The following is a 16,489-nucleotide window of genomic DNA, read 5'->3' as shown; positions in this document are numbered from 1 at the left end:
GGGAGTGAATTTTTCTTAACCTAATTTTTCTATCTCACTCTTTCCTCTCATCTCTACTAAAAACACAAAAAACCTAAAATTAATCAGTTAATTTTTGGATCGATTCTAGCATAATCAAAGGGTATTTCTCATATCGTCTTGGGTGCAACTGATAGGTGAATGTCAACTTTGATATTGTTCTTAGGCCGTTTTTTGCTAGGACCGAAGGTTATTTCTTAATCTTTTATGTTTTGTTTATGCAATTTAATTTTATGACTAGTATTCATCACTTTATGATTCGTTATAATCCTTAAATTAAAGGGATGCATACAGATAAATCCCACATTGACAACCTTGCAGAAACTGGTGAAGGAAATGGTCAAGAAAAAGGAATTTGTACCGAGTGGGAAGGTTGATGAATTAACTAAGGTACTTGGAACTGCTGAGCATTATGGTCGTGTAAGAGGTGTTGGGGGTCGAGTGGGGCATAAGCAATACTTTGGCACATGCCCCAGAAAGCCTGCAGCAGCAAAAAGTGAGGGAGGATTATCGCCGGAGTTTCTACAGAAGCTGACCAAGCAGATCACTGAAAAAGTACAGGCCGATCTTTATAAGAAAATGGAAATGATGGCAGAGAAACGGAGTAACGAGAATATCAGTTACTCCGTCCATAATGAAAATGATGTTGATGAGGTCGAGTACATTGATAACAGTGTGCCTGATGAATTTCTTGATAATCATGCCTCATCATTTGATGATATACCTGAGAAGGTAAATAAATAAGAAACAAGTCACCCGCACCTGCTTAGAGTAGTTAATATTGTAGTAATGCTCGTTGTTTGTCTGTTATTGTTCCTCAGGGATTTGAGTGCGAGCTATCTGTGCAAGATAATGCTGACTTGAAGAAGGTGGCAAATGGACGAGTATTCAAGACCACTGAGAAGGCATCAGTATGTCACGGTAAACCAATTGGAGTAGAAAATTTAAGGGTATGCGTTTACGTTATCATGGAAGATATGGACGACATACCATTACCTGTACCAACTGATGATTTTGCTACTGTTGGTGATGCAATTGGTTCATTTCTTCTTTGGCCGAAGAATTTAATCACTTTTTATACGCCAGGTATGAAAGTCATACTTAATTGAAAATTGCATAAGTATTTCAAAGATATGAAAGTGGTAATTATAGCTTCTCCATTTTTCTTCAGGAATCTCAGAAGAAACGTGAGGCAGAGACAGAGGCAAAGTCAGACACAAACTCAAAATGCAAAAAGCGAAAGACAATTGAGAGTCCTAAGTCAAAAAAGGTAGAAAGTGGTAAGAGTAGAACAATTGATCAGTCAGTGGCAAGATCAAACAACAACTTGAAAACTCTTTTGGACCAAAAATTTGAGTCCAGACGATTAATGTCCAAGGTAGTCAGTATGATGGGCGACACTCAAGTAACTGATGTCTACTTGACCGAGGATGTCTTAGGATCTAAGCGAAGGCTGCGCCTAGCCAAGGACGACATTATCGCACTATTGAACATGGAGAAGCTTTCCCTTCCAGTCATTGGACTTTTCTTGGGTATGTAATGACTCCGGATTTAAAATTGCATCTCATATATTTAGTTTGACATTGGTCATTGATTTTATCTTACAATTTTGGTTATACTTGTATGTTTATTGTTATAGGTACTTGTTTAGCGTCTGTGACATCAAAACGTATGGGTTCTTATGTCCAGAAGTGACTTCATTATTAGGCCATGCTCAAGATGATGCAATAACACTTATCTCTACAAGGATGCAAGCCTTGAAAAAAAAAATTTACTTCGCTCCATATGGTGCTAAGTAAGTACTCAGCCTTACCGCCTCGTATTAAAAAATGTATCAACAGTTTGATTATTGATTATTATGTAATAAATTACAAATTATTCACAGGGATCATTAGATGCTCCTTGTATTTGACGTTGTTGATCGTAATCAAGTACTTTGGTTTGATTCAACGGAAATTGGTGCCTTCAAAGTTAAGAACCTACATTAATACGTAAGTTGAACTTATAGTTATTATGCATGCACAATGTTATTTGAATGTCCATTTCGAACTATATTCGCCGACAATTATTTATTGGAAACCTTATATAGAGCTATACGAGTGTACGGCTACAACGGTGGGGCAAGAAAGAGTTCTCAAACACCGCAATGGCTGAAAATTAATGTAAGTTCATTACTATATCAGATGTCTACTTGTTTTATTACGTTTAAATAGCAAAAAATGGTTGCTTTAATTTGCCGACATCTTTGTTTTAGTGTGCTCGTCAAGAAGGTGATACGAGAATCACGGGTACTACATAATGAGGTACATCTTTGGAAATTGTGACTCGTTCAGACCGATTTAAAGCTATCGATGAGGTCGATTACCCAAATTTTAAAACTCTTGTATAATGTTTTCAAGTAATGTTTACCCCCTTGCCACGATCAACAAGAACTATGATAGCCTATGATGGCTCGCTTGTTGTCGCCTTGCCAAGTTTTACTACCATAAAATCCCATTATTGAGCTTCAGCTGTTTTAGTATTTGTGGTATTATATAAGACGTCGTCATGTGCATGATTTTCAGGTTTTTCAAGACAAAATGGCATATTCACAAGATGAAATCGATGAAGTTCGGGACTTGTGGGCGAACTATTTTCTGAATGCCTAGTTGTAGTAGTAATCTATTAGTTTGATTCTCGAAAACTCGTTTGTCTCGGGATCTTGAAGGCCATGTTTTGTTGTCGTAAGAAACGTATTACGAAACCTTTGTTTGATTGTTTAAATTAGTCGCTTGAATTCAAACAATGTATGACGAACAACGTTTGTCAAAATTTGGTATGAATTTGATATGTTTGGTTGAATGGCCTCCAATTTGGGTAAGCCATCTATGAATGGAATATGGTTTGCCATTTATGAATGGCCTCTGTTTTGGATTAACAGTTCATTTGCATTAGAAGTACCATTTCCAATTTTTTTTTTTAAAAAATTGACAAAATAATGGACATCGGTTCAAAGCAGAAATTGGATGTAAACCGTTTCTAAAACACATGAAGTTTTGGAAAAACTCTGATGTGTATGGGTACTAAAGGACATCGGATTTGGAAAGTAACTGATGTACAAGATTGTAAAGGACATGGGATTATGAGTAAAATCTGATGTGTATCAATAATAATGGATATGGGATATATAAGAAATCCGATGTCCATCCAAGTGAAGGACATGGGATTATGAGTAAAATCTGATGTGTATCAACAATAATGGACATGGGATATATAAGAAATCCGATGTCCATCCAAAAATGGACATCGGTTGTAAATCCGATGTGCATTACTACCATAAGGACATGACCGAACTCTACATCGGAGCACTATCCCATGTCCATGACCCTAAAACTCCGATGTAGTAAAGGGTTCTTATAGTAGTGTACTTCTATTATTCTTTGCTTTATTATTTGGAATCATCTTTATAGGTATAATTCTCTCTTAATCCTTTTTAATTATTGTTAATCATCTTCATTTGTTCATCATGTTTTGCCTTGCTAGTATGATTGACAACCTTGTTAGCATGTTAAACTTGATAATGAGTGAGTAGTTTCCTTAACTAGGGTTAATGGGGAATTAGGGGAAAACCAACATGGGGATTGATTCATGCTTAATCTAATATGTTTTCATATTTAATTTGCTTGCTTGTTGTGATTCCAACTTATGCACATGTTATGTTTGATGAAATGCGAGCCTATGAATCCTTGCATTTTTTACCCATCACTTATCTTTACAATGAGACTTGTAAGACATAAACCAACTCGAGTCTCATTAGACCATGCATATAGTTGGATAGGGAGGATTAAGTCGACTTGTAGGTGTTGTACATTCTAATCGATTCTGCTCCGGAACCCAAACCTTCTTAGGGATTATAAGATATATACACTAACTCGATCCCATCACAACAATATAATTGCTTGCATCTAGTAGGAAACATGTTTGTATGATCAAAACCCATGAATACCCTATGAACCCATGACACCCTAGTGCTTTTAATCAATTGTTTACATCTCATTGTAATCATTTTGCTTGTTTTCATTACTTTATTTACATCGTTGTTTAGTTTAGTTGATCTCCTACCTCAACCCAAATTGTGACACCCTTAGACACAACCATTTGCAATCGAAAATCCTACATCAATACCCGTCCCGTGGGATCCAACCTTTACTTAATTCTTTACTAAGAGTAGAGTAGTTTGTGAAGTTATAAATATTGTTTTGGCCAAGGTAACTTTTGACAAGTACAAAACCGATTGGACCACTTTCTCTTTCATCTTCTTCCCCTTTCTTTCTCTCTCACTTCCCCCAATCTCACTCCCTCATTCAATAGACTCATATTTCTCCCTCTTTAGCATCTTATCGCTAGAATGACTCTCGTTCGCTCTAGATAAGGTCGTCCATTATCCAAAGTTTCTGAGTAAGAGACGGGGGTACGTATTGGGAAGTCCTTTAATCGGACACCCAATCCCACCCGCGGTAGCGGCCTCTACTGATCAATCTTGGTTGGTTAAGTGTAAAAGTTGATAAAACGGTTTAAATGTATGAATGCGCATCAACAAGTTTAAACCTAACATGCAAAAGTTTTCTAAATCGATTGTTTATCCAAATATCAAGTAATTGATGTCAAGTTGGATTTAATGTTGATTTGCATGCAAGGCGGAAATTAAACATCCATTTACTGAGTTAGGTATATGGTGCATCACATGATCCATTTGTCTTAAAAGGAGTGTTTTAGAGTGTAAAATGCAAACTCATCAATCTGATCTGTAATACTCCGTATTTTAGTGGGAGTACTCGGTTGAGTACTTTGTTGGTACTCGGTCGAGTGTGTGTTACTCGGCCGAGTGCACTTGATCGATTAAACCAGTTCAGCGAGTTAGACGGTTTATTTTATGTTTTGGCCAAGGGGTTTTTTTATAATAGTTAAGTCATTTCTAATTTTATTTTAGCATTTCTAAAACCATTTCTAAACCTAGAGAGAGGGAGAGGAAGAAAAATTGTCGAGCCTTTCATTTGATTGAAGATTTCTCACCGATTTCAACCTAATTCGATTTCCCTGTTTGTAAGTTAATTTCATTCCATTGTTTATACTGTTTTAAAATCTTCGTCTTCGAAAAGTTTGAAAATAGAGTTTTGTTTATTTGAAGTCTAGTTTATGCATATCAAATTTCGTAGTCAAATTCTTTATGGTTTGTCCTAGGCGATTTATTTATGAACATGTCGCTGAAAAGTCCGCGAATCTGATTTGGTTGTGGAAAATGATTTGAAACCCTAATTTATATGTCGATTCAGTTTTGGGGCTTTTTCATACATCATCTCTGTAGAGTCTAAATGACAATAGGATTTGGAATTATTGTAAAATAATGTTTTAAACTCGTTTTATGAATCAATACTTTTTATGCGACGGATTCTGCCAGTTTTTGTAAATCAGTCTGAAAACCCTTGAAAATTTCGAATTTGAAAAAATACGTTGATATGATTTGTAGCTAAGACTCATGGGGTTCCAATCCAATTGGCCTTGCATCAATTCGATTTTTATGGAATTAGTTATGAATTTTATACCGAGTCTGTCATATGCTGGAAAATCAGGAAAAGTCGTGTTTGTTCTTTAAGTTGATATACCTATTAAGTTATGATGAGTCTAGGTTATGTGCATGCTTAATTGATTGATTATGTGATAATTATATATAATTATAGTATGTAGGTGATGGATATGTGAAGGATCAAAATTGATTGGTTGTGTGTGCTTGGATTGCGAAAAGGTAGGGTTTTCCTACTCAATTCCAGTTTAATTGATTTGAGATGTTTTGTTGTATTGTGTATGATTGTTGAATGCTGATCATCGCTGGAGTGTTGGTGTGGTGGTGGTGTGATGGTTGTGATGGTGTTGTGACTATTGTGGTGGAGTCACTTGCGGGAGTGGCTTCACACCCTAGTTCGCCCTCCGTGGAACCTGCCACGGGAGGGGATGTGCACATTAAGGGACAGGGATATCACTCGTTGATGAGCGGGAATTAGGTGGGGATTGGCTGCGGTCCACCACTGGCGGCGAGGATTACCTGTTACGATGGGTAATCTAGCAGGGCTACACACCTCGGTGTGTAGTCGGTTACTGTGTGAGATCGGGAGACCGGAGGAGGATGATGATCAGCTGGTTGCCTTTTGTACTTGTCTTACTTTGATTATTCAGTAACTGACCCCGTTGTTGTTTTATAAAACCTGTGGTGATCCATTCGAGGATGGTGAGCAGATTGTGACGGGTGATGCAGATGCTTAGCTATGGGACAGTCATGGGGAGTCACCACTTCGAGTCTAGCTTTCACTGTTACGAGTTTAGCTGTCTTTGATTTCAGTTGTATTGAGATCCTTATACTTTTATTTTGAGTTGGTCTGAGATAATGTAATCGCTAACTCTTTATACTTTAATAGATGTTGTTTGGAATCTGTAACTTTGATATACTAACCTCGGGAAACCGAGATGGTAATAGCCTTTCATGCTAGGGTAGTCCTTGGTAAGGTACCTTGGTACGACGGGGTGTTACAAAGTGGTATCAGAGCCGATGATTCCGGCACCTAAAACTAATGAACCCAATGAATTTAGGGAGTCTAAATAAAATGAACCCGGAGAGAGATGTTTGGAGCTACCGCAAAGACTTGGGATACGTCCCGAAGTCGCATTGAGGCCCTTACGATCTCTAACCGGTCACATGGGGGAGTCTTGGAAACTTGGTATGTCGAGTCATGTATATGTTTAGTACTTGTAACTTGAATTTTGTGAAATGGTTGGATGAAATGATTGGATTAAATGGTGAGAGTTATGGAACATGGTAGTATATGAGAGGTGGATTGTGAATTTGTATATGTTAGATCTTGAGCATGAAGAATATGATCATGTTTCCTGTTTAATATGATCTTGAGCATGAAGTATGGTAGTGGTACATGTGCATATGAACATGATGATGTCAATGTTTGGTTGTTGGTAGTAGCATATGGTTCCGGTCATGCGTCTATATACATGAATGTCGTATTTAATTTTCATGTGGGTATGATAAAAGTTCATCTATGTACTGGTTTTTAGAAGTATTTAGTTGTTATTGTTTGCCTTATTCATGTTCAAGTTGTTGTGTTAAGAAAAAAATTGATTTGTATGAAAACAATTTATGGAAAGGCTGTCTTAAAAACGTCATAAGTCGAGTTTTAGAAATGATATTACTGTAATTATAATTGGAGGTGATAGCTTGTCCTCTTAAGATTCTAACGATAGGTCACACGCCCAAAATGACCAAGTAACGAGTGAGATATGACTGTTTTACGAAAATTGGACGTTGCTGAGAACTGTGCCGATACTCGACCGAGTAGGCCTTACTCGGCCGAGTATGTTTCATACTCGACCGAGTAAAAAATATTCGGCCGAGAAATATTTCTGTGATAATCCTGTTCAGCTTCTGGAGTCGTGAACTCGGCCGGGTAGTCTCACTACTCGACCAAGTGTCCTGTACTCGGTAGAGTACGTCATGTACTCGACCGAGTTTGTTTTATGTGACCGAATCTTATGACCAATTATACTACATGATATTAAGTTTGTTACTTTGTGTTTGATAAATGCTTGGTTAGGTACCCGGGGAAGACAAGTACAGTAGCATAAAGAATTGCAAGGAATAAAGATTGAAAGATGGTTTATTTCTAAGATTCTGCCTCTTAATTGTTTTGGCTGTTATTTTATACGTGGTTAAGATATGTTAACTAAATTTTTATATATGTTAGTCTCATGTGTTAGCTTTCATTTGCCGGTGGTCTCTTGCCTATACGAGTTACGTATTAAGAAAAACAAATATTTTAGTGAGCAGTGATCAGAATGTTACTGCACAATGCTAATTTCGACCAACCAATTTGGAAAATTTACCATTTGATATGTGTACATGATTTTTGAGTGATTCTAACTCTATTAATTATTATACTCGTATAAGTTTCCAAATTGATAAACCTCACTTGATATGGATCTGACATTACCATATATGATTTTTGCAAGTTGACCTTGAAACGCGACAAATTGCTGATAACAATCTGTTTTGACCCGTCGGTTTGGGAAAATCCTTATAAATTGATTATTTGTGCTTTGGATCTAATTTCAACTCTCCCCTTCTGCGACTCTCTGTATTTTCTAAAAAGTATAAAAACTCATGTATTCGTTAAATTGTTATTTATTGGGGATTCTGGAAGTTATAGCATGCTTTATAGTGCCTGTGAATGTGTGTTTGATGACAAGTTTCTAATAAAGGTTATACTATGAATTTCGAAGTCTTAGTTTTTATGTTTTGGCAACATGTTTAGGTGGCATTAGAAGTAGCTTAACCTATAAGCCTATGTGGAATAAGTGATGACATTGAAAGATTGGGGGTGTCGTGTCTTCTATGCCACTTATTACATGATAATGTCTGCAAATAGCATGAACATGAATGATCGCTAGGTCGATTTAGTGGATTGATTGTTGCACATATTATAAATAGTAACAAGTGTGATTACGTGCAAGTAAATTGTGGTTACCTAAGCTAACGAGTTTGATTGAATCAAATATGTCACATGGTGGTTGAGTATATTATCGGCATGAATATGAGATAGAACATAATTTGTGTTGAATGAATCGTTGTAGGATGAGGTAAGTCGTATAATAGACCAAGAATAATGTACGATGACTTTATGATGTTATTAATTATAATGTAAACTGGAATAAATATACAAATAAAAAGCTAATATGTTGAAACGGAAGAATTGAGTGATTTATTTGCATGAAATAAGTATAGCATGTCTAGTGATATGACAATATATGGTTGACGGTGCAAATAGGTGGCTTGTGTGATGACGTGAGTAGCTATATGTTAGTTAATTGATGGTATATATTGGTGTTGAAGTGTGCACATTTTTTTTTATGATCCACATGAGTTGACATGGAACATCTTATTAATCACGATGCAAATGATGATTGTCCTAGTATGTACCGTGCTTATAAACAAGTGTGTAGTAATCCTTCGGACATGTGTAGGTACCGAGTTTGAGCATGATGTGGAATTACGGGTTATACATGTATAATTGATTCATGTGCATATTTTAATTTATTTGCCAAGTAGTACTAATGTGGATACAAATTGTGCGTAATAGCGAGAATTAGCAACTTATACTATGTATGTACATCATAATGAAAGTAATAAGCATGAGTAACGATAAGATGGCTTTTGTTGTTTACATCCCTTGTGCATTCTTGATAATTGCGATGAAATTGGTAACTCTGTCGGAAAGCATGATTAGTAGCATGATAATTAAGTCAAGCATGTTCGGTTATTTGAAGTAGTATAACATTGATATGTAATTAAAGGTTGTGTTATTGCATGTGTTTATTGTTCGAGTATATATGCATAAAGAGTGATTTAGTCTCGTTCTTTTGGTATTAGTTGGCTAAGTGAGCTTTGGTTTGCATTAGGGCTTCACGAGTTGTTACTGAAATGTGACATGATTTGATGATTTACAATCTCCTAGGAACGGGTTAAATATGATAGATGAGCACAAATATTAACCCTATGTGGTGGATTGTGGTTTGTTATATCATTAAAGATGTTGGTGGTGCATCACGAAACCCCGGGGTCTATAGTTATATGGGATGAATAAGAAACTTCGGGACGAAGTTTGTTTTTAGGGAGATGTAATGTGATACTATGTTTTCTATGTGGTTATTTGGATTTCCATTAGTAATTTTTAATTCAAACAATGCGGTAACATGTTTGTTATATTGAATGATAGCTTCTGTGTGTGGTCGAACTATAGTTGTATATGCTGTTTATATGTTTTATTTAGAATTGTATAGTTGCATATATTGTTTATATGTTTTATTATGAATTGTATTGTACGGAAGGACCATGTTATCGCGTGGATTGTGTGGTTTTATATGAGTTAGGTTAGGGGGACGTAACCTTCTTTTAAGGGGTATGAAATGTGACAACCCGAGTTTACTCGAGTTTATATGAGTTAGCATAGATTTACCTAGTTTTGCATGAGGTATATTAGAGTATGAGTTATATTGTGATAATTATACGTGATGTTAGGTGTCATTAATTGTAGTGGGTGCGAACTTTGGGGACAAAGTTCTTTTTAAGGAGGGAAGACTGTAATACTCCGTATTTTAGTGGGAGTACTGGGTCGAGTACTTGGTTGGTACTCGGTCGAGTGTGTGTTACTCGGCCGAGTGCACTTGACCGAGTAAACCAGTTCAGCGAGTTAGACGGTTTATTTTATGTTTTGGCCCAGGGTTTTTTTTATAATAGTTGAGTCATTTCTAATTTCATTTTAGAATTTCTAAAACCATTTCTAAACCTAGATAGAGGGAGAGGAAGAATAATTGTCGAGCTTTTCATTTGATTGAAGATTTCTCACCGATTTCAACCTAATTCGATTTCCCTGTTTGTAAGTTGATTCCATTCCATTGTTTATACTGTTTTAAATTCTTCGTGTTCGAAAAGTTTGAAAAGAGAGTCCTGTTTATTTGAAGTATAGTTTATGCATATCAAATTTCGTAGTCAAATTCTTTATGGTTTGTCCTAGGTTATTTATTTACGAACATGTCGCTGAAAAGTCCGTGAATCTGATTTGGTTGTGGAAAATGATTTGAAACCTTACTTTATATGTCGATTCAGTTTTGGGTCTTTTTCATACATCATATTTGTAGAGTCTAGATGACAATAGGATTTGGAATTACTGAAAAATAATGTTTTAAACTCGTTTTATGAATCAATACGTTTTATGCGACGGATTCGTTAGTTTTTGTAAATCAGTCTGAAAACCCTTGATAAGTTTTGAATTTGAAAAAAATACGTTAGATATGATTTGTAGCTAAGACTCATGGGGTTCCAATCCAATTGGCCTTGCATCAATTAGATTTGTTTGGAATTAGTTATGCATTTTATACCAAGTCTGTCATGTGCGGTAAAATCAGAAAAAGTCGTGTTTGTTCTGTAAGTTGATATTCCTATTAAGTTATGATGAGTCTAGGTTATGTGCATGATTAATTTATTGAGTTGGTGGTAATTATACATAATTATGATATGTAGGTTATGGATATGTGAAGGATCATAATTGATTGGTTGTGTGTGCTTGGATTGCGAAAAGGTAGGGTTTCCCTACTTAATTCCTGTTTAATTGATTTGAGATGTTTTGTTGTATTGTGTATGATTGTTGATTGCTGATCATCGCTGGAGTGTTGGTGTGGTGGTGGTGTGATGGTTGTGATAGTGTTGTGATGATTGTGGTGGAGTCACTTGCGGGAGTCGCTTCACACCCTAGTTCGCCCTCCGTGGAACCTGCCACGGGACGGGATGTGTACATTAAGGGACAGGGATATTGCTCGTTGATGAGCGGGATTTAGGTGGGGATTAGATGCAGTCCCCCACTGGCGGCAAGGATTACCTGTTGCGATGGGTAATCTGGCAGGGCTACACACCTCGGTGTGTAATCGGTTACTGTGTGAGATCGGGAGACCGGAGGAGGATGATGATCAGCTGGTTGCCTTTTGTACTTGTCTTACTTTGATTATTCAGTAACTAACCCCGTTGTTGTTTTATAAAACCCGTGGTGATCCATTCGGGGATGGTGATCAGATTGTGACAGGTGTTGCAAATGCTTAGCTATGGGACAGTCATGGGGAGTCGCCACTTCGAGTCTAGCTTTCGCTGTTACGAGTTTAGCTGTCTTTGATTTCAGTTGTATTGAGATCCTTATATTTTTATTTTGAGTTGGTCTGAGATAATGTAATCGCTAACTCTTTATACTTTAATAAATGTTGTTTGGAATCCGTAACTTTGATATACTAACCTCGGGAAACCAAGATGGTAACAGCCTTTCATTCTAGGATAGTCCTTGGTAAAGTACCTTGGTATGACGGGGTGTTACATGATCCGTCCTGTATTGGGTTAACTGAAGTCGGGATCGTCCTAAACGAGTGCTGGAAATGGCACAGGAGCTGTGCCAGGCGGCCTATTGAGGTGCGAGCCATAAGGGGATGCAAGGGAGCATGTCTAGGTTTGAAAACTGGAAATCATAAGGCCTGTTTGGGCACGAGTCAGGCGACGACCCAAAGGGTGTCTCCTGGTTGTTGCAAACGTTTGTGAAATTGTTTGTAAAGGGGTGTTAAAACCCGCTTTTGTTAAAAATCTCATTAAGACCACTTTTGTGCTAATGTGAAGAACGAGACTCGGAATAATTATCATTGTCTTGATAATATTCGATGTTGGGTTCGGTTTTGAAAGCTTGACATGAATAGTTTTGTAAGAAAAGATGCAAAAATGTTTGGTATGAACTAATTATGTTAAGTTCATTGCTTTGTAATTAAAGTGTAAAAAGTGATTGATATGAACTAATTATATTAAGTTCATTGCTTTGTAATTAGTCGTAGTTTATCATCGTTCTCGGATTAAACCGACATGGTATGTAGAACCAAGGATGATTATGCATGTATAACTAATATGGTTTTTTGAAAATGTAAACAAATGAAAAGAGGGCTTTAAAATACCCTTTAAAGTGTAATTAACCAAATATTATCACCGAGTCACGGATTAAACCGTCATGGTATAAAGAACCAAGGGTGGATATAATTTATGGTTAAAAAATGTTTGTTGAAAAAATGATTTGAAATATTTGAAATGGTAAAAACCGATTGCAAATAAGAAAAGGAAATAGAGGAAAGATGAACTCAAACACATTTGAGTTCTGACCTTGGGTGCTAGAAGAGGCGTGAGCCACCTAGTTGTGACTAGGAGCTTCTGCCTCAGGTCGAAACCCGGTTTTGGCTCATTCAATCGGTATTTTGGATCATGTTATGCATGCTTTATCATGTTAAAGTCATAAAAACGGATAAAAGAACATGAAAGAAGAGGATTAATTGCACCCTCATACTTAAATGCTAGGTTGCTTGACGAGGAATCGACAAAGTGTAAACTTTGAGTCCGAAAACTCGATTTAAAACCGTTTTTGTAAAGTATGGAGTGTTGCTTTGCTTTAGTGACGGTGTAGTTGGTCGAAGTGGTAAGTTAAGTGATTTGATGCACGATGACGGTACCAAACAATGTGTAAGGCTCGTATTTTCAATTGGTAGGTCGAAAATACGTGTCGTTTGTTGACTCAGAAGGTCGAGGTCTAGAATTTTAAGGGAGAAAAGAGGGGCAAACGCTCGCGTACCTTCACATGGTGGCATTTAAGGGGTATTTATAAAGCATTGTAAGGTGGCGTGGGTTTTGGGCGACGTGGCCACATGAGCTGCTTGAAGAGGCGCGAGCATGTCCGCGGGTCTTCAAGTTGTCTTGTCACTAACACGCATTTGGATTTGTTGTTTGTACTATCCTAGGTTTTGTAGGACATGATTGTTGTACTTGACCATCAAATATACCATGTATACTTAGCATGAAATTATTGTAGGGTTTGTTGTAACACCCATATACACCAAGGAACCTTACCAAGACCATCTAATGCATGTAAGTGCTACCATCTCGGTTACTCGAGGCAATGTATATCAAAAGGACCATAAAAGAATGTACATTATTAAATAAGTTTAGTGTGATACATAACCAAAATCAAAAATGTCAAATGAAATACAACTGTTCCAAATATCAAAATCAACTAAAAGAAATATAAAGTTCAACAACACAGCAGAAGACTCTAAGTGACACGTGGCGACTCAATCCCAGCTATCCCTCGCGCGTCCATCTCATACCTGCTCAATAATTTCTCACCATCCCCGAATGGATCACCACAGTTTTTAAAACAATTAAATGGGGTCAGTTACTGATTACAAAATATAAGATAAGCAATGTCAAGAATACACACAATCATCCAACTTCGTCACATCACCAATCACCTGACTAGCCTGAAGGTCTAGTCCTGCCAGATTATGGCTGCAACCAGTAATCCACACCGCCAGTGGGGGACCGCAACCGTTCTCACCTAAGCCCCGCTTCAATACCGAGAGCAAACCCATGTTCCTTAATGTGCACATCCCCTCTTGTGGCGGGTTCCACAAGGGGCGAATCAAGGGCGTGAAGCCACTCCCGCAAGTGATTCCACTCAGCCAAGGGCGCACCTCGCGAACCAAAGGCAAACAACACAATCAACTATAACATCAACAATTACCAATTCAATACGATATAGATCAATAACAACAATCAGCTACCAATAATCAACCAACCATCTAATACACATGTAACCAATAACTGAGTAGGAAATCCTACCTGGAAAAGCAATCACCAATATCGTCACAATCAGCTAATCAGAAACGTTCCTCTACGAAATCACCTCTTATTAATCACACAATCATACAATTACCATCTAATAATCACAATACTCCCAAAGCCCCCAAAATACCCAATTAGGGTTTCAACCAAAATCAACGAAACAACATAAAAACTTACAAGGATCTTACCCACAATGCGACGGTCTCAACGGCGTAAAGAACTCAGGATTCCGAAGACACAAACCTTGGGATTTGATAGCCATGAGAGAGATGAGAAGCAACGTACTTTGTTTTAATCTTTGTGAAAGTTAAAGTAGGGTAAAAGTAAAAAGAAACTGACGGATTTATTTTTTAGATAATCTCACGTTGCTATCAAAACCCGTCAAAAACAACTCATAAAACTAACTTACTCGATCGAGTAAATAACTTACTTGATCGAGTGACCCCTACTCGATCGACTGCCTCCTACTCGATCGAGTACCCATCAGACAGAACACTATTTCATAACCAAAACTAATTTACTCGATAGAGTATCCAACAACGCAGAAAGCCGTAGTATTACAGCCTTCCCTCCAAGCATGTTGTAGTCTGATAATCATCGGGTATTTGTTGTGGATTCAAAGATACTGGGTATCTACAAAAATATGTAAATATTTTAGTAGTCGTATTTTCGGTATATATTATATATGGAAACTCGTATATTGTACAACTTAGAGCTGTTCAAATGCGGGTTTGAGCCGGACATGGGCCGGGCCGTGAAGAAAAAAGTTGCCCTTTAAGACTATAGTGGGCGGGCCGGGTTAGAATATTGGCCAGTTATCCTTGCCCTTATCCACGCTTTAGTCAAAAGTCGGGCGACCCATGGGCTAATGGGCAGTAAAACTAAACTTTAACTGTTAATTACGTATTCGGTATAGAATGATTTCAATTTAAACTATTTTTTACATCTCATACCTTAATTTGAAATTTGAAGCTAGGGGTATAATATATATGGATAGTGAAGGAATACATATAAGGATATAGGTAAAGATTGGATGTACATTATTGTAACTTGTAATACACGGTAATTAGTGGTGTTTTGAATATACGCGTCTATTGGAAAGACAATCAAAATTTAATTAGCATGGGGATATTTAGAAAGACAACGGTTTAGATTCGACTTTATTAAATAAAAATATGCTTTTATTTTATTTCATTAAAAAAAATTAATTATTTATAATATAAAACAATTAATATACACAAATAAATTGAAAATATATTATCTTATATTTTTAGTGGGCCGAGCAGTTTGGCCCATTTGGAAAAGCTTGTGTCCATGTCCGCCCATTTACTTAATCGGGCTGGGCTTGTCCAGCTCACGGCCCATGTTTTAGAAAATTTTGTGTCCAAGCCCGCTAAAACTAAGGGCCGGGTTATCGGGCGGTATGACCCATAAACAGCTCTAGACCTCTATTATAGCTTGTATTCTACCTATATATATATATATATATGATATGATATCGTAACATCCAATTAGGGGATTACATTACTTACATCCGCATATATTACTTACTATTTGTTCATAATAAACGTTATTTTTATAATATATTTTGGCCTAAATATAACGCAATTAAACAATTTTTACCAATGAATCACCGAATTAATTTTTTTTACCAATTTGTCCAACATGCTACTTTTTTTTACTAATTTATTCAAGACTTTTTTTTTGCTAGTTTGGCCGAATAAAATCTAGTAGATAAAAAAGGGAATTTGCCGGTTGTAAGTATTTTTTACAAGCGCAAGCATGGAGAGTAAAATATTTAAACCTTTGCAAGACGACATTGAAGACCGATGCCGATAACCCCGTGTAGGAGGCTACAGCAATTCATGGATTATACAATCAGTTGTATATGTTGTACGGTGTAGAATCTGAGCTTTGTGATAAAGTATCCGAGCTTTATGTTAAATAATATGAGCTTTATTAGAAAGTATTGAACTCATCCATTTACACATTAAAACATGAACTTTAAATTAGCTCAGAAAAAATACATATAAGCTTGGATTCTTATACCGTAGTTATACAATATTTATGGTATAACTGTATGTATAATCCTATTTGTGAGGCTATAATTTTGCTTGCACCAGGGACGGGGTTCAATATAGAATGAAGGGGACACCCCTAGCTTGATGGTCCATAATTATCAAA

This window comes from Silene latifolia, chromosome 1, assembly GCF_048544455.1.
Source record: "Silene latifolia isolate original U9 population chromosome 1, ASM4854445v1, whole genome shotgun sequence".
Lineage (NCBI taxonomy): Eukaryota > Viridiplantae > Streptophyta > Magnoliopsida > Caryophyllales > Caryophyllaceae > Silene > Silene latifolia.
This window is presented reverse-complemented; position numbering follows the sequence as displayed.